The sequence below is a fragment of the Aquarana catesbeiana genome, linkage group LG07, assembly GCF_042186555.1.
Source record: "Aquarana catesbeiana isolate 2022-GZ linkage group LG07, ASM4218655v1, whole genome shotgun sequence".
Classification (NCBI taxonomy): Eukaryota; Metazoa; Chordata; class Amphibia; order Anura; family Ranidae; genus Aquarana; species Aquarana catesbeiana.
In genome coordinates this window covers 62,179,163-62,200,601 of record NC_133330.1, presented here as the reverse complement: position 1 = coordinate 62,200,601, position 21,439 = coordinate 62,179,163, and the positions used below count along the sequence as shown (strand labels likewise).

Here is a 21,439-nt window from a genome sequence, read left to right as displayed (position 1 = left end):
CAATCTAAGGTCCCTAACTCACTTTCATACATACTAGGGACAATTTAGACAGGATCCAATTAACCTACCAGCATACTTTGGAGATTACAGAAGTAAATGCTATAAAAGTAACCTGCCCTTTTTTAAGATGGCCACAGCTAGAAATGCTAGGGGGTGTGTTTTTTTTTTTTTTTTTAAGTTTTCATCTATTAAATCTTCTGCCCTTGTTGTTTTAACTTTGGATAGTAAAACCTTTTTTTTTTTTTTTTCTGCCAGTAAATACCTTCTACAGCCCACTTCCTGTTTCTTGTCTGGTCATTAGCCTAGGCTTATGACAGCATAGATTATAAGCTCTACAGAGCAGGGCCCTCTGATCCCTCCTGTATTGATTTGTATTGTAACTGTACTGTCTGCCCTCATGTTGTAAAGTGCTGCGCAAACTGTTGGCGCTGTATAAATCCTGTATAATAATAATAATAATGCATAGCTCGCTCTCGCTCTTGTGAGAGTTTGCCAGAAAGGAGGGGGGAGTCATAAAAGAAATCTCCCCAATAGGACACAAAAAAGGAATGTCAGGTGTTCTAACCCTCCCCTACTCTATCCAAAATGAAAAAAAAAGTTTTGCCTTTCATTCAACAATGTCAGTTCACTCTGTGCAGTTCTATAGCATGCATTTAGAATATTGACAGGAAGAGCAGATAATATGGTGTAGGTGTGCTTACTATCATTTACTTTCTGATAAAAGGTCACTAAAAATCTAAAAACACTGGAGCACCAGACACCTCCCCTTAATACAGTGTCTTATGACATATGTAAGTTAAGAGGCTTAAGGCCCCTTTCACACTGTCGGACCGTTCAGGTCCGCCTGTCAGTTTTGTCAGGGGACCTGAACGGGCGCTCCATGCTAGTCTATGGAGCGACGGATGTCAGCGGTGACATGTCCGCTGACATCCGACCCGGTCCGATCCGCTAAAATCAGACGGATGGCCCTATGTTCGCATCTGTCCCTATTGGATCGGGTGAGATCTGATGAAAACGGACATGCTGTCAGTTTTGGTCCAATCTCTCCATAGTAACTAGTGGCGCTCGATAAGCCCCTCCCCGCTCAGTGAGCAGAGAGGGACCTGTCATCCGCCGGCTCAGCAGAGATCAATGAAGAGATCTCCTGCTGAGCTGGCGGACAGAGGCAGCGGATCTGCCTCGTGAGAATTTGCCTAAGAAAGGTTTGAGGGGTGCAGGCTGCCTGACATCCACAGAAGGCTACATACAGAATGTTGCAGAGATGACACCATTGACGAGAGCCATCAATGACCAGACTCTGTAATATTCTGTAGTCTCCTGTGGCTGTCGGACAACCTGCACTCCTTCGTCAAAAGAACTCAATGACAACACAATACTTCTGCTTGGAATCCTGGTTTAGTCTTCTTTACTTTTTAAATATTGTCTTCCCTGGTCCCTTTTTTTTCCCCCTCTCATCGCCATTCTAAGGAAATGTTTAAATACAAACGTTCCTTTTCATTACATGAGTTTTTTCAGTCCCAGTGATATCACTGTCTCTGTGCTTCTCTATGCAATGCAGGCAGAGGATGGCTGGTGGGAGAGGCCAACAGGATGCTTTGCATAGCTTCTCAAATACACACCCGGCCTCAGTCCTCCTTACAAGAGCCCTCAGCCCTGATGCAACTTCTAATGCAAAATGTGAAAGGCTCATGGTGTAGAAATGAATCTTTCTGATTGATGGAAAGAATGATGGAGACGTCATCAATGAGCTGTTACTAACCAATCACAGTCTTGACTTAGTTGTGTTGCTTTTAGTGCAGTGGAGATGTGTAAATGGTCATTATTTTATATCCATGCTTCACCGGGCAAATTTCGATCCGTCTGGCCAGCCTAAGCCATTCCTTTCACTGGGGCACCACCTCATCTGCCATTCCAAAAGCATTAAGGGCTTCCTGAAAAAATGCAGTGATACTTCAGAACTAAAATGTATCTGAAAAATGACTTCCGACAATAATTTGGCCAAAGGGAATTACAATGTTCGTTTTTTTTTCTATTATAGTGACTGGATGGCTATAGTTGCATTTATCAGAGATCATGTACAGCAGCCCCTTGCCATGTTCTTTGAATCCCCTGATACAGATTTGTTTCATTTTCTTCCTTCCCTCTGGCCTTGTGTGATCATCTGACTTTAATTTACGAACATGTTCTGGGAAACGTACAACAAATTGGGGAAAATGCTAAATCTGAACATAAATCCAATAAAACCTGGAGGAATACCAGTTTACAGCCGTGTCTGCAACACTTAAATTTTAAGGAAATCCTAAAAGTCCACATTTTCAATAAATCTTATGTCAATAACTGGCCGCCTCTGCAGTTACGGTCCGCTTTTCATTGTATGTGCTATTTTATAATCCGTTATGTTCTGTGGTTTCTGGCCAGCTGACACACAATGATATAATGGGTTGATAAGCACTGACCGTTTCTTTGTTTTAATAATGAAATACAAATTATATTGATTACAGTTGTGCACAGTGTGTTTAAATGCCAAATTCACCTTTTTTAGTGGAAGAATAATAAATACACGTATTTTTGCAGGGGGTAAATTTTATTTTTATTTTTTCCCACAGGGGCCTGCAAATTATTTCACCCTCAATCAGTGGCTCATGGGCGCAGTGTCAGGCTCCTGCAGACACATCCTCCAGCTTTCTGCTCGTACCTCTGTACAGGCGTTCAGTTAGAGCATTGGGGAAAGTGGTAGTAAACTGGCTTTTTTTTTTTTTTTTAAACCTACAAGGCACTGTTTTAATGTGCTAGTATGCATTGCGTACTAGCTATGTGAAACTTACCTTGGAACAAAGCCCTCCAGCGGCGTGCTGTCACCGCTAAAGGCGGTTCCATCTTCACCTGGTGTTCCTTCTGGGTTTGCGGACTCTGACTGTGTGAGTGGCCAGAGCTGCGGTGACCTCACTCCCGCTCATGTGTGCAGGAGCCGCCGTTTATGGCACAGGACTCTGAAGGAACAGAACAGGTATGCCATTCCTTCAGAGTGCATGCATCGGTGACATCATTGGCTGCATCTACAGTAAATATCTCCTAAACAATGCATGTTCAGGAGATATTTACAGTACCTATAGGTAAGCCTTATTATAGGCGTACCTATAGGTAAAATTCATGCATGGGAGTTCGCTGATTACCACATACGTGGTCCATTGATGACTACAAGTCCATCTGCTGCGGTGGCAGGTGGGACTTGTAGTTTGTTTATTCACAGATCTCTGTGATAAAATGATGCAGCTCTGCAGGTAGAGCAATACACAGCCGCGTTGATGTTTAAATGTGACAGCGGCTGCGCGGTGAAGAACCTCTGCAGGCTGTCACAGGGAGGGGTTCTCTGGGGGAACATATTACATGTAGGGCTGAAACAACTAATCGATTAATCGACAACTAATCGATTATGGAATTAATCGATTACTGTTTTCATAATCGATTAATCGGCCAGTAACATAATGGGGTTAAAAAAAAAACCTAAAATGAGCCCCTTATAGTACAATAAGAGCAAATAATCGCTACTGTAAATATTACTTTCACAGTTCTACGCTAAAAAAAAAATGAACCCCTTACAGTAGTGATTATCTGTTTTTTTTTGTACTATAAAAGGGCTAATTTTAGTTTTTTTAACCCCATTATGTTACTAAACGTCGTAGACCTGGTTCACATCTGTGTTTTTTGGTGCTTTTTGCAGAAACGCACTACAGTTCATTTATATGGTTTCCTATGGGACACTTTCACGCAAAATGGTGCTTTTTTGGTTCAATATACTTCAATAGAGAAGCTGCAGAAAAGCATGTAATGCGTTTTTGCAGCAATTTGTGTTTTTTAATCTGCCCAACAACAAATTGGCCAAAAAAAATGCAAAAATGCAAATTGCAGCAAATTCACGTGCACAAAAATCAAAACGCACAGCAAAAAGCACTGCAGAAACAGATGAAAAGCAAACTGCATAGGTGTGTAATGAGCCTTATGCTGGCCACACGGATCAATTTTCAGACGATAATATTCAGACGAAAAGTCTTTGTACATTCGCTGAATGAAAGAATGTTGTTTGAAATGTTCACTTGTTTTTAACATTCTCTTTTTTAAATGAATGTAATTTCTGAACGAAAACCACATACTGTCTGAACATTCCTTTCACCAAGAAGTTTTCTATTTCCAAATTTTCCCATCACTGTGGTTGAAAATGAACGTTGATTTGACCCCACTAACGATTAGAAAATCGAACAAACGTTCTTTAAATTACATTGTTTTTGTTTGTTACATTTTTTTTGAAAGAAGACATTGTCTCCTCTAATTGTTTATACAGTATATCTCTTCTTATAGTATATACAGTATATCTCCTCTAATAGTATATACAGTATATATCTTCTGTCTGTTATTCTCAGAGAGGATTAGATATTTTGCTCCCTAACCATATAGTTGGTTATTTATATTTACCACTGCATATAGATATTTAAGAATAAATTATCTTTTTTTTTAAAACTTTACATATTAACTAAATTACACACCACACTTTTTTAAGGTTATTAACCGAATAATCGATTAATCGAAACAATAATCGGCCAACTAATCGATTATGAAAATAATCGTTAGTTGCAGCCCTAATTACATGTATCACCCTAAATATAGATGTAACATGTTACTAAAGGGGACCTTAGCCTTTGATATTTAAGGTGTCATTTTGTTAAAGGACCATTATAGAGAAAACAACTCCATTTTTTTTTTTTTTTTGATCTGCCTTTGTTTATCAGTTCCTCCACATGTACATGCAGACCAAGCTGTCCAGCAAAAACAGGTAGCGGACTTGGTACAAATCATAGAACACTGCTGAAGGTGCTTGCAACACTTTTTATTCAGGTTTCTTAAAGCAGATTTCCACCCTGAAAAACATTTTTACATATTCACAGTCCTTTCACAGTCCTTTCATAGTATTAAACATTTGGTGGGGGAAATTTTTTTTTTTTACTCATCAGAAATGCCCTGTTGCTATGTAGTGGCTCCTAATCTGCCACTTTCGGGTCCGCAGCGCTCCGCATCACTTCCTCCCTCGCCTGTGCTCCTGGGAAATGTGAGTCGTTAGTGGGCAGTACTGTGCGAAAAAATCAATACGGCCACCGGAGCATCGTGCATGCACTAGGCGTAAGCATTGTAACATGACTGGGGGGAAAGGTCATGTCATGTTTGCCAACACCTCTGATTTTAGGGTTGACTGTAGATGATCAAGGAGCTGTGAGGGACTGCTGGTGAGGTGAGTATATGGGGGTCAGGGATTCCCATTGCAGGGATGCTTTTACTTTGCCCTGCATGGACAAAGATGATGGTGTCTCTTTAATGCCCCGTACACACCATCGGAAATTCCGCCAGCAAAAGTCCGATGTGAGCTTTTGGTCGGAAATTCCGACCGTGTGTATTCTCAGTCGGACTTTTGCTGGCGTAATTTCCGCCAGCAAAAGATTGAGAGCAGGTTCTCTATTTTTCCGACAGAAAAAGTTCCTATCGGAAATTTTCGATCGTCTGTAGCAATTCCGACATGCAAAATTCCTACGCATGCTCGGAAACAATTTGACGCATGCTCGGAAGCATTGAACTTCATTTTCTCAGCTCGTCGTAGTGTTGTACGTCACCGCGTTCTTGACGGTCGAAAGTTCACGTGTGACCGTGTGTATGCAAGGCAAGCTTGAGCGGAATTCCGTCGGAAAAACCATCCAAGGGTTTTCTGATGGAAATTCCGATCGTGTGTACAGGGCATAAGACTGGGTTTAAACCTATGCATTGCAGTGCCTTTCATATTGAATAGCATCCCAACGTGAATGCTCAATGTATGCAAGGTACTGCACTACAAGGAAGATCTTCCTAAGAAAAATTGGAACCAATACAGGATGCTCCTCTCTCAATAGTTTGAGAGGGACTTGTGAAGAACACAGTGTAGTCAGCTTCAGTGAATCATTTGTTTAGAGTTGAACACTCTCTATACTATGTATGTAGACAGCACCTTAGTTGACCTATTTTTTTATGACAGGTAAATGTATAACATCCATGAAGAACAATGCCAAGTAGTGGATCTATTTTTGGTTTCTTTTTCACCTCCTGACCCCTGCTTGAAATTTTGTTCTCCCCAAATTCTATCAATTTGCGTAAGTGTAAAGGTCTCCCAGGAGACTTTTTGAAAAATTGGCAGCCCTAACAGAACAAAGGGGGAATTCATTCTCGAATCTGTGGCCTCCAGCCCGAAAAAAGTAAGACAGGCTGTAACGGTTCGTGAAATGTTTCAGCATGACTTAGAAAACTGCTTCACCATCCTCCCAGGACACATTAAATCATTTCTTTGTGAATGCTGCTGAGTAACTGTAGTCACCTTGTTCTGGAATATACAACCAAACAATTCTTTGAAGAATCATGTGGGCTGTGTTTCTTGACATAACACCTTTAGACACTGAAATAATGAAGTCGATGAAATTTTGAAGTTTCTGTGTCAGCAAAAAAATCCCCTTTTGTACTAAACTATAGAAAAAGAATGCGTTGAACATCTTTGGTTCAAAGCTGTTGTAATAGTTACAGCTGTGCTTGGGATTTCTGTATGGCCAAGTTGTCTTCCCGTCTAGAAACATAGGACAGAGCCGTTCTGGCAGGAGAAAAGGTGACGATTTTATGTTCCAGTGTTGGCATAGTACAAAGTTCTCACCTTGTCTTATGGTCTCAGAAACACCATTGGAAATAATTACAGGGACTTTTCAGGTGCTACAAAGATGCATTACAGAAATTACTTTATAGAAAACATCATTTTTACTGTAGCAGTTATGCATGTCTAAAAAAACTCAAACCAAAAAGTATTGAGAGAAAATTGGAGCTTGACATGACTTTCACAATTGTTGCTAAATGTTCAAAAGCAGAATGTCAGTTTCCATTTTTGCCCCCCCCCCCCCCCCCCAACACTTTACATCTTAAATGAGGATTTGCCAGAACATTTCTGATTACTTTTAAAATTGTTTTATAAAGCTCTCCATATTCACCACTGCCATTACCTGCCCAGTTGGTTTAATGCAGGGGTGTCAAACCGTTTGACCTTCCTGTGCCGCTTTGAAGGAAGAGGAATTGTCTTGGGCCACACATAAAATACACTAACAATAAGGTTAGCCGATGAGCATAAAAAGTTGGGCAGATCTCAAACGATCACCGATATAGATAATGTACCTATCTAAATAATAAAGCTTCATTTTTTTAAAATATTTTTCATAGTAAAAGAGGGCAACATTAAATTGGTGAGATTTGATACTGTTATTAATAAACAAATGCATCAATATCTGGTTCAATGGATGTAGTAGCAATTCTCAGTGAGTTCTCAAAGGTGCTCATTAGATATTTTGGTTCTAATTTTGCCCTTCGTGTGCTTCACCCTTGAAAATCGTTGCTCATAAATATAGGTGCTGCTGAAAACTGATCACATGAATAAGGCGTAATTGAAGAATGGCAAATTTTTCTGTGGGCCGCAGGTTGGACACCCCTGGTTCAACAAGATACATAAACTGCTGATCCCTTATCTACAAAACTTTTCAAATAGCCACCACAACTTTCAAGCCACATCCCCTGTGGTCTGCTTCCTCCTGTCCTCCTTTCTGTTGACTGCGCTAAGGATTGGTGGCTAATTTGGGATGCAAGAACTGCCCAAAGAAAAAACAAATTTGGTTGTGAATAAAATTTTCTGTGATTTGCTAGAAATGGCAGTTAAATGTGCTTCCTAAATCTGTGCCAAGATTCATTGCTTAGAAATTTGGACATCAAAATCTCTTCTCTTTCTTCTAAAAGAGACACACACTCCATATATGCTACACTCCCATCATCATAATTGAAAATTCGTCCACCTGTCCCTTTGTGTATTTTCCGTTTTGATCGATAAACTGTTATAACATTTTCTCACTTTCGTTCTCATTTCGACAAGGACTGAAACATTTGTAGACCCCTTAAAGGGTAACTTCACCTTTTTGTGGGAAATTTTTTTTAGCAAATAAAAAAAAAATACATATGCAATTGCTACGCAAGCCAGGTTGCAATGTACAACGATCACCCAGAGGGGATTTTTTTTTTTTCCTTATCAAAAGTGGAGTTTTCTTCCTTCCTTCCTTCCTTATATCGCCCAGTTGCGCTGTAAATGTTCATAAGTATAGTTTTGTTGAACCGTGACCAAAACTGCTGAAATGTTGAGGGAGCCTTGTGATTGCTGTTTTCCAGATTGCCAGATTGCCAGAGTATAATGCCGCGTACACACGAGCGGACTTTCTATCCTACTTGGTCCGGCACACTTTCCGACGGACTTTGTCCGCCAGGTGCGCCGGACTTTAAAACGAACGGACTTGCCCACACACGCCGGGATTTTCCGGCGGGCTAAGTCCGCCCGTCTTTCCGACGGACTTTCGCCGGAGTTCCGGCGGACTTTCAGAATGAACGGACTTGCCCACACACGGACAAGTCCGTTCATTTTGAACGTGACTCGGGTGCGACGGGACTAGAAAAGGATGTCAATCTTGCCGCTTTTATCGGCTAGATTGACACCTTGCGAGCCCCGTCGCGGGGCATACCAGGCCCTTAGGTCTGGTATGGATTATAAAGGGGAACCCCGCTACGCCGAAAAAACGGCGTGGGGTCCCCCCTAAAATCCATACCAGACCCCGATCCGAGCACGCAGCCTGGCCGGTCAGGAAAGGGGGTGGGGACGAGCGAGCGCCCCCCCCCCCCCTCCTGAACCGTACCAGGCCGCATGCCCTCAACATGGGGGGTGGGTGCTTTGGGGGAGGGGGGCGCCCTGCGCCCCCCCCCCCCAAAGCACCTTGTCCCCATGTTGATGAGGACAAGGGCCTCTTCCCGACAACCCTGGCCGTTGGTTGTCGGGGTCTGCGGGCGGGGGCTTATCGGAATCTGGGAGCCCCCTTTAATAAGGGGGCCCCCAGATCCCGGCCCCCCACCCTATGTAAATGAGTATGGGGTACATGGTACCCCTACCCATTTACCTAGGAAAAAAGTGTAAGTAATAAAACACACTACACAGGTTTTTAAAATATTTTATTAAACAGCTCCGGGGGGGGGATCTTCCTCCGGCTTCGGGGGTCTTCTTCCGGCTTCGGGGGTCCCTCCGCTTCATCTTCTCCCGGCGTCCGGTTGGTTCTTCTCCGCTCTCCGGCCTCTTCTCCCGGTGTCGCAGGTCTTCGGCCGGCCCCTCCGCTCTCTTCATGTAGCTCTATTGCGAGCGGAGGTCCGGACTTCTGGGCTTCTTGGCTTCTTGGCTTCTTGGCTTCTCTTCTCTTCTCTTCCCCCAGATGTTGACACGACGCTCTCTCCGGCTGGACTGGTCTCTGAGGGCTGCGTTGTGACTTATATAGGCGGAGACCCCGCCCCCATATGATGTCACAGTCCCTGGGCATGCTGGGACTGTGACGTTTTAGGGGGCGTGGTCGGGGGGCGTGGTCGACCACGCCCCCTAAAACGTCACAGTCCCAGCATGCCCAGGGACTGTGACATCATATGGGGGCGGGGTCTCCGCCTATATAAGTCACAACGCAGCCCTCAGAGACCAGTCCAGCCGGAGAGAGCGTCGTGTCAACATCTGGGGGAAGAGAAGAGAAGAGAAGCCAAGAAGCCAAGAAGCCAAGAAGCCCAGAAGTCCGGACCTCCGCTCGCAATAGAGCTACATGAAGAGAGCGGAGGGGCCGGCCGAAGACCTGCGACACCGGGAGAAGAGGCCGGAGAGCGGAGAAGAACCAACCGGACGCCGGGAGAAGATGAAGCGGAGGGACCCCCGAAGCCGGAAGAAGACCCCCGAAGCCGGAGGAAGATCCCCCCCCCGGAGCTGTTTAATAAAATATTTTAAAAACCTGTGTAGTGTGTTTTATTACTTACACTTTTTTCCTAGGTAAATGGGTAGGGGTACCATGTACCCCATACTCATTTACATAGGGTGGGGGGCCGGGATCTGGGGGCCCCCTTATTAAAGGGGGCTCCCAGATTCCGATAAGCCCCCGCCCGCAGACCCCGACAACCAACGGCCAGGGTTGTCGGGAAGAGGCCCTTGTCCTCATCAACATGGGGACAAGGTGCTTTGGGGGGGGGGGGCGCAGGGCGCCCCCCTCCCCCAAAGCACCCACCCCCCATGTTGAGGGCATGCGGCCTGGTACGGTTCAGGAGGGGGGGGGGCGCTCGCTCGTCCCCACCCCCTTTCCTGACCGGCCAGGCTGCGTGCTCGGATCGGGGTCTGGTATGGATTTTAGGGGGGACCCCACGCCGTTTTTTCGGCGTAGCGGGGTTCCCCTTTATAATCCATACCAGACCTAAGGGCCTGGTATGCCCCGCGCTCGCCGCAATAGGAAGATTTGTTTTTCCTATTGCAGCGAGCGCGAGATGCAATACCATCCCCTCGTGTCGTATTTGGTCCGTCGGACCAGCCTACACACGAGCGGGCTTTCCGTCGGACCAGCACACACACGAGCGGACTTTCCGCCCGAAACTGAGTCCGACGGAAAGATTTCAAACATGTTTAAAATCTAGGTCCGGCGGGCTTTTGGGAAGAAGTCCGCCGGAAAAGTCCGCCGCCGCCCACACACGGGCGGATTGTCCGGCACCCTCTGGTCCGCCGGACCAAGTATGCCGGAAAGTCCGACCGTGTGTACGCGGCATAAGTGTACAGGCTGCTAACAGCACATGAGTAACAACTGGTCTAAAGGAACGTGGGTAGGTATCTATACCAATATGGAGTATAGCAACACCTGGTTCTAGCGATGAGAGGATTCCCATAAGGGAGGATAGGACTTGTAAGACCTGGTTCCAAAAGCTTGTTGGACTTGGGCAATCCCAAAAGGCATTTTAACAGGTGTCTTACTTGGCCAGACGCAATTTACGGTTTCAAGTCCAATAGACGTCACTTCTAGTTGTCGGGGGAGCGCACGCCAGCAGCGACATTTTCCTATTGCAATCTCTTGCTAATACATGCCTGTTTTTATCATACATTTTGTAAGTACTCATTTTTTATTTGCGCAATAAACATATTGTCAATTGTTGTTATTTGATTTTTTAGAGTATTGTATTGCACTATTGCGAGTGCTGTAATAGATATATTTTTTTGATTTGCCAAGTGAATAGCACCTTGTGTATAGCAGCTGCAACACATTTCCTACTTCTAGCGCAAGTATATATATTTAGAATATATTCCTTTCACTACTTGGCCATAGTTGCGCCAACACAGGGGTGAGGTGGTTGGGAAGAGTTTAGCTAGCCTGTAAGGTGTGAAATACCATCTATTGATGATCTTGAAAAGTGGAATTTTTTCATATGGCTGTTTGTTCAGTCTCAGCAGGAGATTAATCCCTTGCTTAGTTGAATCAGGACAGTATCGATGTACATTGTGATACCCACGTCTAGTCCAAATTTTCCTGTATAGAAAAAAACAGACCCGTGTAATCCCTATGTGTGGTCGAATGTAAATATACTTGCAGCCCCTTATATAAGCCCACCTCCGATGAGGTTAGTAAAAGCAAATGTAGATGTAGGTGGACGCAAGTCCACTTACATCCACCCACCTATAGGGATGTATTGCTGATGATGTGATTATGGCCACCTGTGTTAAAGGGGCCTAAGGGTTGGACATATCTAGTTTAACACTGGTTTGCTAGTAGTGTGTGGGTGTGTGTGTGTGTGTATTTTTTGCTTTATTTTACATCCCTTTTTAGGGAGTCAAAGCTTTGGTGCGCATAAATGTCACATTTGTAGTTTTTGTAGTAGTGAGCGTGTAATTTGTAAATCCCTTTCAAAAAAGGAGTTCAAGTCAGGATCTCTAACATGTATAGGCCTCTTTTAAAAAAATTGATCAGCATTAGCTACCTAGCCACACTTGTGGTGACCATTCACTTACAAAATTAAGGCCTTCTCACATCAGGATTATATGCTGGTACAGGATACTAGACTAAAGCTTTGTGAAAGCCCTCACAGAAATGGTCTTTCAAGGAAAAGCTGTACTGTATGGTATGAATCACTTTCTCTGTAGCTGGATTTAAGGAAAACTTGAATTGGGGAAAAAAAACTGTTGATTCAGGTGAGATTTATAGAGCAAACTTGGTTATATAATTTGTGAAAAACGTCAGATGGGAGATTAAGTATCCCCCCTTATTTTCTTTACCCACTGTATTCCCCATGCAGCACTGAATCTTTTCCGTGTAGAGATGTTATATAATTTTGTTGACTCACACTTTCTGATCAGCCCTTTTGACCTTGTCATACACTGAAAAACTTGTTTGGCCTATTGTGGTTTATGCAATTTTTTGCTTTTTGTGTTGTAAAAATATTTGGAATCTTGTAGAGCTGGGGTGTCATACCTAATTTAATCACATGCCGCATCAGCATTATGGTTACCCTCAAAGGGCCGGTTGTTCTTGTAAGACTATATATATATATATATATATATCTACTCTTTATCATGTTAAATATTTGCCTCTGCATTTGATTATTACTGGTTTTAGTAAAAACTGTGAAGGGCAGGTGCAGACCGCCACGGAGCCCGCTCACACTCCTGTAGCAGATGATGCAAGTCTGAAAAGGAGGGTCACACACTGCTGATATCATCCATAAAAATAACGTTATTGGAGACAAAGTAGTTCTGCCATTGTGTTCTGTCTGAGCAGTCTCCAATAAAGTTTCTTGTGGATGATACCAGCGGTGTGCAACCCTCATTTTTAACTGGCATAGAATTGTGTTATTCTCATAATAATTATTAGCAGATGCCCACCAGGTCACCCCACCTCCCCTTACATCAAATGTCAAAATCTGCCCCACCATCAGAAGTCAAGTCCTCCACCCTGCCTTACATCACAGTGCACCTCCTTGTGCTGCTACCGGGAAGAAGCAAGGGGCAGAGCTAGGAAGCAGAAAGTGCAGGGTCTTGAGGAAGACCAGAGGAAGGCTTGAGTCAGCTGCCAGAGTCTGCTGAATGCTGAAACCAGGAAAGGCAAAGACTAGGGGGTTCTATGGTTGCAGCAGAGGCACAGGATCTGTAGGAGTTCTGTCGTCTTCTCTGCTGCCGACTGTTGTGACAAGGCGAGGGCGGATACGAGTGGGTTGCCTTAGCTGCGGGAGAGGTGCGAGGGCCACGTGAAATGGCCTGGAGGGACCGATTCGGGCAGCTGGCCTTGTATTTGACACATGTAAAGTAATGGGTTACTTTGCAAGACATTTTAAGTGTTGTGTAGGATCATGAGGAGCCATGTAAATCTGACTCTACTCTGCACGAGCTAGGAAGACATGAATATTGTGATCCTTATATTGACCAAGTTTCTTTTCTTTTATATTTTTAGTTCCCCTTTAAAAGTGGTCTATAGTCCATGTTTCTCTGCAAATGCACCCCTGGTGGGTTTTATTTAATTTGTATAAAGCTGTGCTATGTAGTATTGTAGGAACCTTATAATGGCAAGTTGAAAGCTCCACTTTAAGATTCTTTTTTAAGATTTTTTGAAAGGCTGGGTATTTTTTATTATATTAGAGCACCTGTTTTTACATATATTTAAAGCGGAGTTCCAGTTGGACCCATGTTTTTTAAAAGTCAGCAGCTACAAAAAGCTGCTGACTTTTAATAAACACACTCACCTGTCCCACAGTCCAGCGATGCGGCCTCCTGAAGCCTCCGTTCTCTCCTCTGCCTGTCCGTGGCACCGGCATTGCAAGTGTGGGCACCCAGCTGTGACAGCTTGCGGCTTTACAGCCGGGTGCAAACTGTGCATGCGCTAGTCGCACTGCACGTCCTGAATAGCCGGGCAATCTTCTGGGACCTGTGACGTGTCCCAGAAGGTTGCAGGGAGGGAGGGGGAGAGAAGTCACCTAGGCAGTGTGGGCGGAAGTGGGAGCTGTGTACCTGTAAAAACTAGTTAACCGCTGCCCCCCCCCCATAAGAAAATGACATGTCAAATTGGGTGGAACTCCGCTTTAAAGTATGTTGTCACTGTCATCTGTTAGTTATTAGCTAAGTTAATAAATGAATGACTAAGGCTAGTCATTGAGGCTGACCTAAGCCTTGTACCTTTCGAAGTGCTCTTTAGACTATTATACTGATCAGCTAAGCTACCAATGAATTTTTATTCCTGACAGATCAAGGGAACTAAGTGGTAAAAAAGAACTTTTTACAGAAATTTAGGAGCAGGAGCCCCACTTTTGAAGTCCAGTGAAAGTGACTTCATTTAAGGAATGGCATAAATCACCCTATCCAAGAGAAAAATTTTGAAAACTCTTGATCTTTATAATAGGTATTCTAGTCAATAAGATAAAAACACAATTTCACGTAATTATAATGCCCATAGCTTTCCAGTAACCTTTTATGTTTTATTGAAATCCTCCGTGTGGGCATCTAGTAGTCTTCTGGCATTCCGCCGTGTGGTGTGGGAGACTTGAAGACCAGCAATGAGGATCTTGAATTCCTTTTCATGTTTAAGAAAATCAGATACTATTTCTTTTGTGAAACATATGAACTGCACTTTGCAGAACTGACATTAAGAAAATTTGGGCCAAAACCATCAGCCATGTTGTGTCTGTCAACCTCCATGGTATAAAGTTGTGTCTCCCCTAAGTGAATATTTAGATTTGCACTGGAAAACAGATGATGGAGATCCAACATTTGAACTTGGTTCTACCCATCAGTTTTTTCAAATGTTTTTTAGGGGTAAGCGATTAGGTGTGGAGGAGGGGTTCTAGGAGTTTGGGGTTTTAGGTACAGAAAGTAATAGGGGGGGGGCATGTTGACTGAAAGGTGTGTTATATGGTTGAGGATGTAAAGCCTGGGGCAGTGTATACAGCAATTTAGTGTCAATGTTTTGCATCAACACCTTTATGTTACTGTCTAAATGGTTGCTCTGTACATCAAGCCTAAATTTCCTTTGCTCCAGTGTTCATACACTGGTGAGTTCCTCATTGGTTGCCATGCTTTGCAGACAGTTGCAACATGTATGAAGACAATAGGAATTCTCAAAGAATCTCTTTGAATTTGTCAAATGGGCGGCGATCGCAGACCAATACATTATTGTAAAATTTTGGCATGAGTTAAAAAACATTTTTGAACACTGAAAATGTATAAAATATGTATATTTGATTGGATGTTTCCTTTAAATTAGCCAGTATGCCCTGCAGCAGTTTCCCCTTCAATTAAGCCCTGTCTGCTTTTCTAATAGGTGCATGATGTAAGCAGCGCATACCCTGTAGTTTCTGGAATGTAGTGACGTGGGTCCAGGAGTTCAACTTTGAGATTCAATTTCCAGAAGTAATTAAACAGATCCTAAATGTTCAAAGGGACCTTGAATTGGAGGCCGTAATGGGGCCATAGTGTTACACTATGTGTCTTCCTGTTTTAGGATTAGGTGGAGTTGGGGCATGACCTTGACCAAGACTGTTTGTTTTTATAGAGTATGTGCCTCCTGAATCTGTTGGCAAAAATCATGACATCTTTTACAAATTAGGAATGATTTGCATAGATAGGGGTGGAAAAAGGGCACTGCTGATTTTCAAAGACCATTCGCATGTGCCCACAAGTTTTTTTTTGTTTTTTGTTTTTTGTTTTTTGTTTTTTTTTTTTTGTTTTATGTTCTTTTTCTTCAGAAATGTGAACCTTTCAACTTTTCTTTGATATATAGATATGAGTCCCTAGTAAATGTGCTTGATTTCAGCATACCCTTTATGGTGCAAATATAGTGGTACATCCAGAGAAGCAGATGCAGTTTAACACAGTACTGTGGCTAAATGAAAAACTAAGTAAAAAGAAGGTCCCCTATAAAACAAAAGTTCTAATAGTCACCAGTTGTCCCACCACCAGAGACTCTATGCTCTCTTGCACAGGTAATGAATCTTCAGCATCTGTGGTTCCTTCCACTGCCTGTTATATCACCGCAGCTCTGTAGGTATTCAACATACCCATAAGTCAGCCAAATGCCGAAGATCTTTTGGTCAGAGGAGCTCTGCAAGGGAGTGTTGTATATCATTCTTTTACAGCAGGGGTCTTCAAATTTTCTAGGGCCAGTTTATGGTCCTTCAGGCTTTAGGGGGACTGAACTGTGGCCAGCAGGAGTGGAAATTTTTCCTGGCATCAGTGGGGAGTATACATCGCCACATTTGGTATTGGTTGGAGAAGTAGTGCCCCATTGTTGGTATCTTTGGGAGGAATAGCTCCCCATTGTTAGTGTCAATGGCAGAAATGGTGCCCTGTTGACATCAGTTGGCAGGATAGTGTATCAGTGGAAGAGGAATAGAGCCCCTAGCTGCAGTTTGGAGACCACTGTGTTACATGCTTTTTTTTTTCTTTTTTTTTTTTTTTTCCTGATGAGTTGCTTTAATTCAAGGGTCTTCAAACTACGGCCCTCCAGTTGTTCAGGAACTATAATTCCCATCATGCCTAGTCGTGTCTGTGAATGTCAAAGTTTTTACAATGCCTCATGGGACGTGTAGTTCTTCAACAGCTGGAGGGTCGTAGTTTGAGGATCCCTGCTTTAATTGATGAACATGCTGATGTTATCCCAAATGGCAACGCTGAAGCCTCTCTTGCCTTTTTGAATCCTCCTGTTGACTGTTAATTTTACCATCCTTTTCCACCAACTGCATCTGAGTTTAGTCACACTGATATAATGGTGTCAGCTATAGTGATAGCGTGGTAGTCATTGCGAAGAATGGTTCTTGCATTGGTTTTTAGTGGGAAGAATGCTGCTTACATCAGTGCTTAATGGGAAGAACATACATTACAATTCTCTAAAATGGTTATTGGTGTCAGTGGTTCCATATCTGAGAGATACAACTTACCCATTACTCAAGAAACCCCTAGCGATATTGAGAGAAAACCTTGAGTTCCATGGAGCTCTGGTTGAGAAAAGCTGGACTAGATTGTAAGCCTTAATTCGAGAATATTTTCAAGCTATACAAGTAACATCTATAAGCAATTAATGCTTTTGTAATTGTATAATTATTACTCACTATATAGAAATTGTAGCTGAAACATGGGAATTTTAAATGTGAAGTTACTGCCATGGGAATGGACTTTTTGATAGTAGGAAAGGTGTCAAGTATTTTTCAAGAAAGTGTTGTGTATGCTGTTGAATTTACATCCTGTCTTAAATTGGACCAGTAATGGCATGTTAATATTCTGCTGTGTTAATAGTTTTTTGGGATGGATAAAAAGTTGCAGATGGGCTGAGAATTTTTTTTTTTCTGGATGAAGTGTTGCTTATAAGCCAAGCATTTGACTATTTTCTCTGTTGAAAAGAGATCAGAGAGTTTATTGTGGCTAATCAGAATCAGACAGCACAGACAGTTTTTGCCCTCTACTGCAACAAACACATAGCTTGGTCAAATACACACCTCCTTTCTGCTGATTGGACAATCTAGGAGATTAGCCGTCGTTTTTTTGTTTTTGCCAGCTCCCTCTCTCAGTACATGTGCACTGCAGCAGAGTCTGATTGGCTCCTAATGCTGGCCTTCCTTCCCATTATAAATTCTGCTCTGGGGGATATTGGAGGCAGTGCCTGCTCCAGGGGATGGGGGGGGAAAGGGGGTGAATGTCAAAACTGCGGGTATGCGTGTTGAATTTTTAAACTACAAGTTAACTAACTGAATTGGTGAAAAAAAAAAATGATATAAAAATATATCTCTAACCCCCTCGATTGTCCTCCAATCAGCAGAAAGGTGGTGTGTATTTGTCCAAGCTATTTTATTTTATTTATATATATATATATATATATATATATATATATATATATATATATATATATATATATATATATATATATATATATATATATATATATATATATATATAATCTGAATGGAGTTCATCTTTAAGAACCCAGCAAGCATGTAAAAAGAGCTACATAAAGTTGGGTGTCATAACTTATTGGCACCTTGGATTTGACCATCCCTAATGGTATAGCTATGAGAAGCACTGGATCATCTGTCCACATTTGCAACTTTCCAGTTACTTAATAGCAAGAGACTTCTTGGTTCTTTCTGCAGCACCTGCATGGACTTCTTTGCCTTTCCTATCGGACATTAATGTTGCAGGGAGGACCTCACTGTTTAGGTCAGCATACATTCTAACAATGATTAACTAATGTCTGCATATTTGGCTTCTGAAACGTCTCTTGGGGTTTGGCTATTGAGACAAATTAGATAAAAATCTTAGGTGTGACTAGGGAGCGGCATTGCAAAAGTAGTCTCTCTAGAACTGATAGCCTGTATGTGGGATTGCATGAACACGTGATCCCTATCTTAAAAACATCAGTCATGTCAACTTTGTCATTGCTGGTGTGTTCCTCTATACAAGGTCCAAGAATCGGTCTGCGATGTACACTGCCAGATTTCTGCCATTGTGTCGAGGATACTATCTAACCTTTAGATGAAGAAGACAGAGTGATAATGGGGGGAAAAAAATAATGAAATAAGTTTTATAACAGAAGTGAAACACGTGTTAACACAAAGCAGCCAAGGTAATATTCAAACTGTGTTTTATAGAAATAAATATTGGGGGGTGGGGGGAGCAACAGACCATCAACGTACATGACATAGGAATGGAACAACAAATTATTTTTAGAAATGGTTTTTGAAATTCTCTGCATTGGCTGCAGTGATATGAAAGTAGAGCTAGTAGAAAAAGATGTGGGAGGAAAAAATATGGTAAAGAAAGAAATGGATTAATGGTCAAGGGCTCTTGCACATGGTCAAATGGAGTCATATACTGCACATGGGAGAGATTACCTGTGGTTCCTGAAGAATGTGTTCTCTTGGATGAAAACTGTTCCCGTCAAGGAGCACACATCTGTCCCTAACCTCAGGGATGATATCTCCCTGCGTGATAACAAGTGGAGAGCCAACAGAACGTGTCTGCCTGTCATTGATTGTTTCTTACAGGCTTCCTGTCCATGACTGATCAAAAACACCTAGCCATACCTGCAGCAGGAATATGCTGAAATGGATGTTGCACTGGCCTAATTGGCCATGTGCCCTAAATCCTTTACCTAAAATAACTATTGCATGTCCCTGTACTCCACACTGTAAGTATTCGGGAACCTACACACACACAGATGTCCGATTGGGAGCAGCAGCTGTCTGTGCAGTTGACATAATTGGGCCTGCCTGCATGTAGGCAACAGTGCAGACAAACGCAGCCCTTCACATGAGTGTATGATTCAGTACGCCCATGTGAAGAAGGCCTTCAACTTCTGGAGTATACTTCTCCCAGCCGGTTGCTCGCTCTGCAGCATATGCATTGAGAAAATGTCTTGCCTTCTTTTCATTCTGTGAATGGAGGATATGTGGATGTGCATCAGAATCTCCACTCCTCCTCCAATCACAGAACATCTTGTGTCCTATGAAAAGAATGCAAGACGTTTTCTTAAAGGACAAGCTGCAGAGCAAGCAAAAAAGCCCCCGAGGAACCCATCTACTAGGATGCCAGGTGTGAAGCCTTACACATAGCAGTAAGATATGAGACTCTGCACGTAGGTAGAATTCTATTGTCATCTCTTGCAGATGTTCAGACCTTCCTGCTAACAGCGTTTGTTCAGTTATTTCAGATATGTATCAGAGTGAAGTCCTGAAACACTGGGCAGTGATGAGCTTGTATAATTTCCTTCCTGCTCTAGGAGGAGTATGTGATGTGAGCTGATAAGACTCAGTTTTTAATATAATTTATTATACATACAGTAAGGTTGAATGCCCATACATAACCTAATAGATGCTAGTGATGTGACCGATTTTAAAGCATCATTAGTTACCAATAGATCATGTAGATTTATGATGAACAATTCTGGTTGTTGGAAGTATTAGGTATTGTCATGATTACACACACTCACAGCGACTAGCAAACTGGGACGTGTGTTCCGTAACCAGGGTATATGAGGAAATAAGGGGGAACTTATGCTGAGCATGTAAGACTGGCTGTGGTACTTTCACAGCCCGCACTACCTTTTGGCCACCACTAGAGGAAGACTCCTCCAATCCAGCTAGCTGACCACACACAGGCAGATATGAATCTTACATACAATCTGGTGTACTCCATGGATTGGCAAGTAGTCTCGCAATTAGCACACGCTTCTAGGGTTCCAGACACACAATGAACAATAACCTGTCACCACCCAACAGTTTGTCCGCAGACTGGTCTGCTGAGCCACCACACACACACACACACACACACACACACAGATCTCCATCTGGCAGATCTGTTGGTGTATAATCTGTATGCAATCTGCCAACACGCAGTGCAATTGCATAGCGATTGGCGTGTAACTTAGACCGAGTACTTAGGCACTAAAATACAACAACCTCTCCAGAGATATGAGTCCTAGCTTAGTATACAGAAGTCACTTATTAATTTTATTATTTAATATCCCAAAAGTGGGCAGTGCAAAAAGATAAACAAAGAAAAAGGATTTACCAAAAAAGATACAAAAAATACAGAAAGGCACACAAATTGGCAATTTGCAATGAAAATAAAAAGGGATAAAAACAGAAATAAACTTTACCGAAGTCTATCTGTTAGTAGAAGCATATTGGAACATGTGGGAACTCTCCAGTTTCAAACTGGCTTTGTGGAAGCACCATGTCCATATCTCAGGCTACCCAATTTATTGAAATATGGATGTGGGCTGGACTTTAGCCCTTGACCAATCAACCCTGGGGGGTGTTCCTGTCTCAGCCCACAGGATGTTTTGTGTTCTGAAATGACCAGGGTCGAATTGGCCCAGAACGGAGCTGATTGCTGGGTCATGGATACGATTTCCGATACCAGCGCATCAGTTTGATCGCGACAGTACCAATCACTGCCTGCCTGACGCAATCAGGCACCATATAACAGTTTTGTGTGGTTCTCTAGGATTCCACACATGCTAAAAATACAGAGTTACATGTACACGTAACCCATCACATGTACGATCAAAAGGAATTATTTTCATCTCTTTGCTGCTAATATTTTAGCTTTTATGAGAGATAAAATAGGTTCCTTAGATCTGTTGATATTAATCAGTTTGCAGACCGGCCGGGGCCTTGCGAATGCCCCCTGCGGATCCGTGTAGCCAAGATGACTAGCAGTTTTCTTTGAGGCCTCAGAAAGGTGGCAATCTGTTTACTCTAATGGGAACTTTTATTGCCGTCTAGGTGTCACTTCGATCCTAGAAACTGGCTCTGTCCTTTTCAAATGCTAATAAAAGAACATATGTGAATGACTGATATTGAACACTATATTTTTAATAACCCAGAATTAAACCTACATCTACAATTACACTACTTCTACAGATCACATCACATCTTGTTAAGGCAAAACTATCCTACGCTTACATTTTCGTTACAGGTATATTAACCACTTACCGACCGCCTCCTGCACATATACGTCGGCACTTTGAAGATGGATATCTCG

The 21,439-nt window shown here is 42.7% G+C and overlaps 1 protein-coding gene across 5 annotated transcripts in view; it reads left to right on the top strand.

The window, feature by feature from the left end:
• Positions 1 to 21,439, top strand: part of FLNB (filamin B) — a 329,582-nt gene that overhangs the window by 92,833 nt on the left and 215,310 nt on the right. The window lies entirely within an intron of this gene.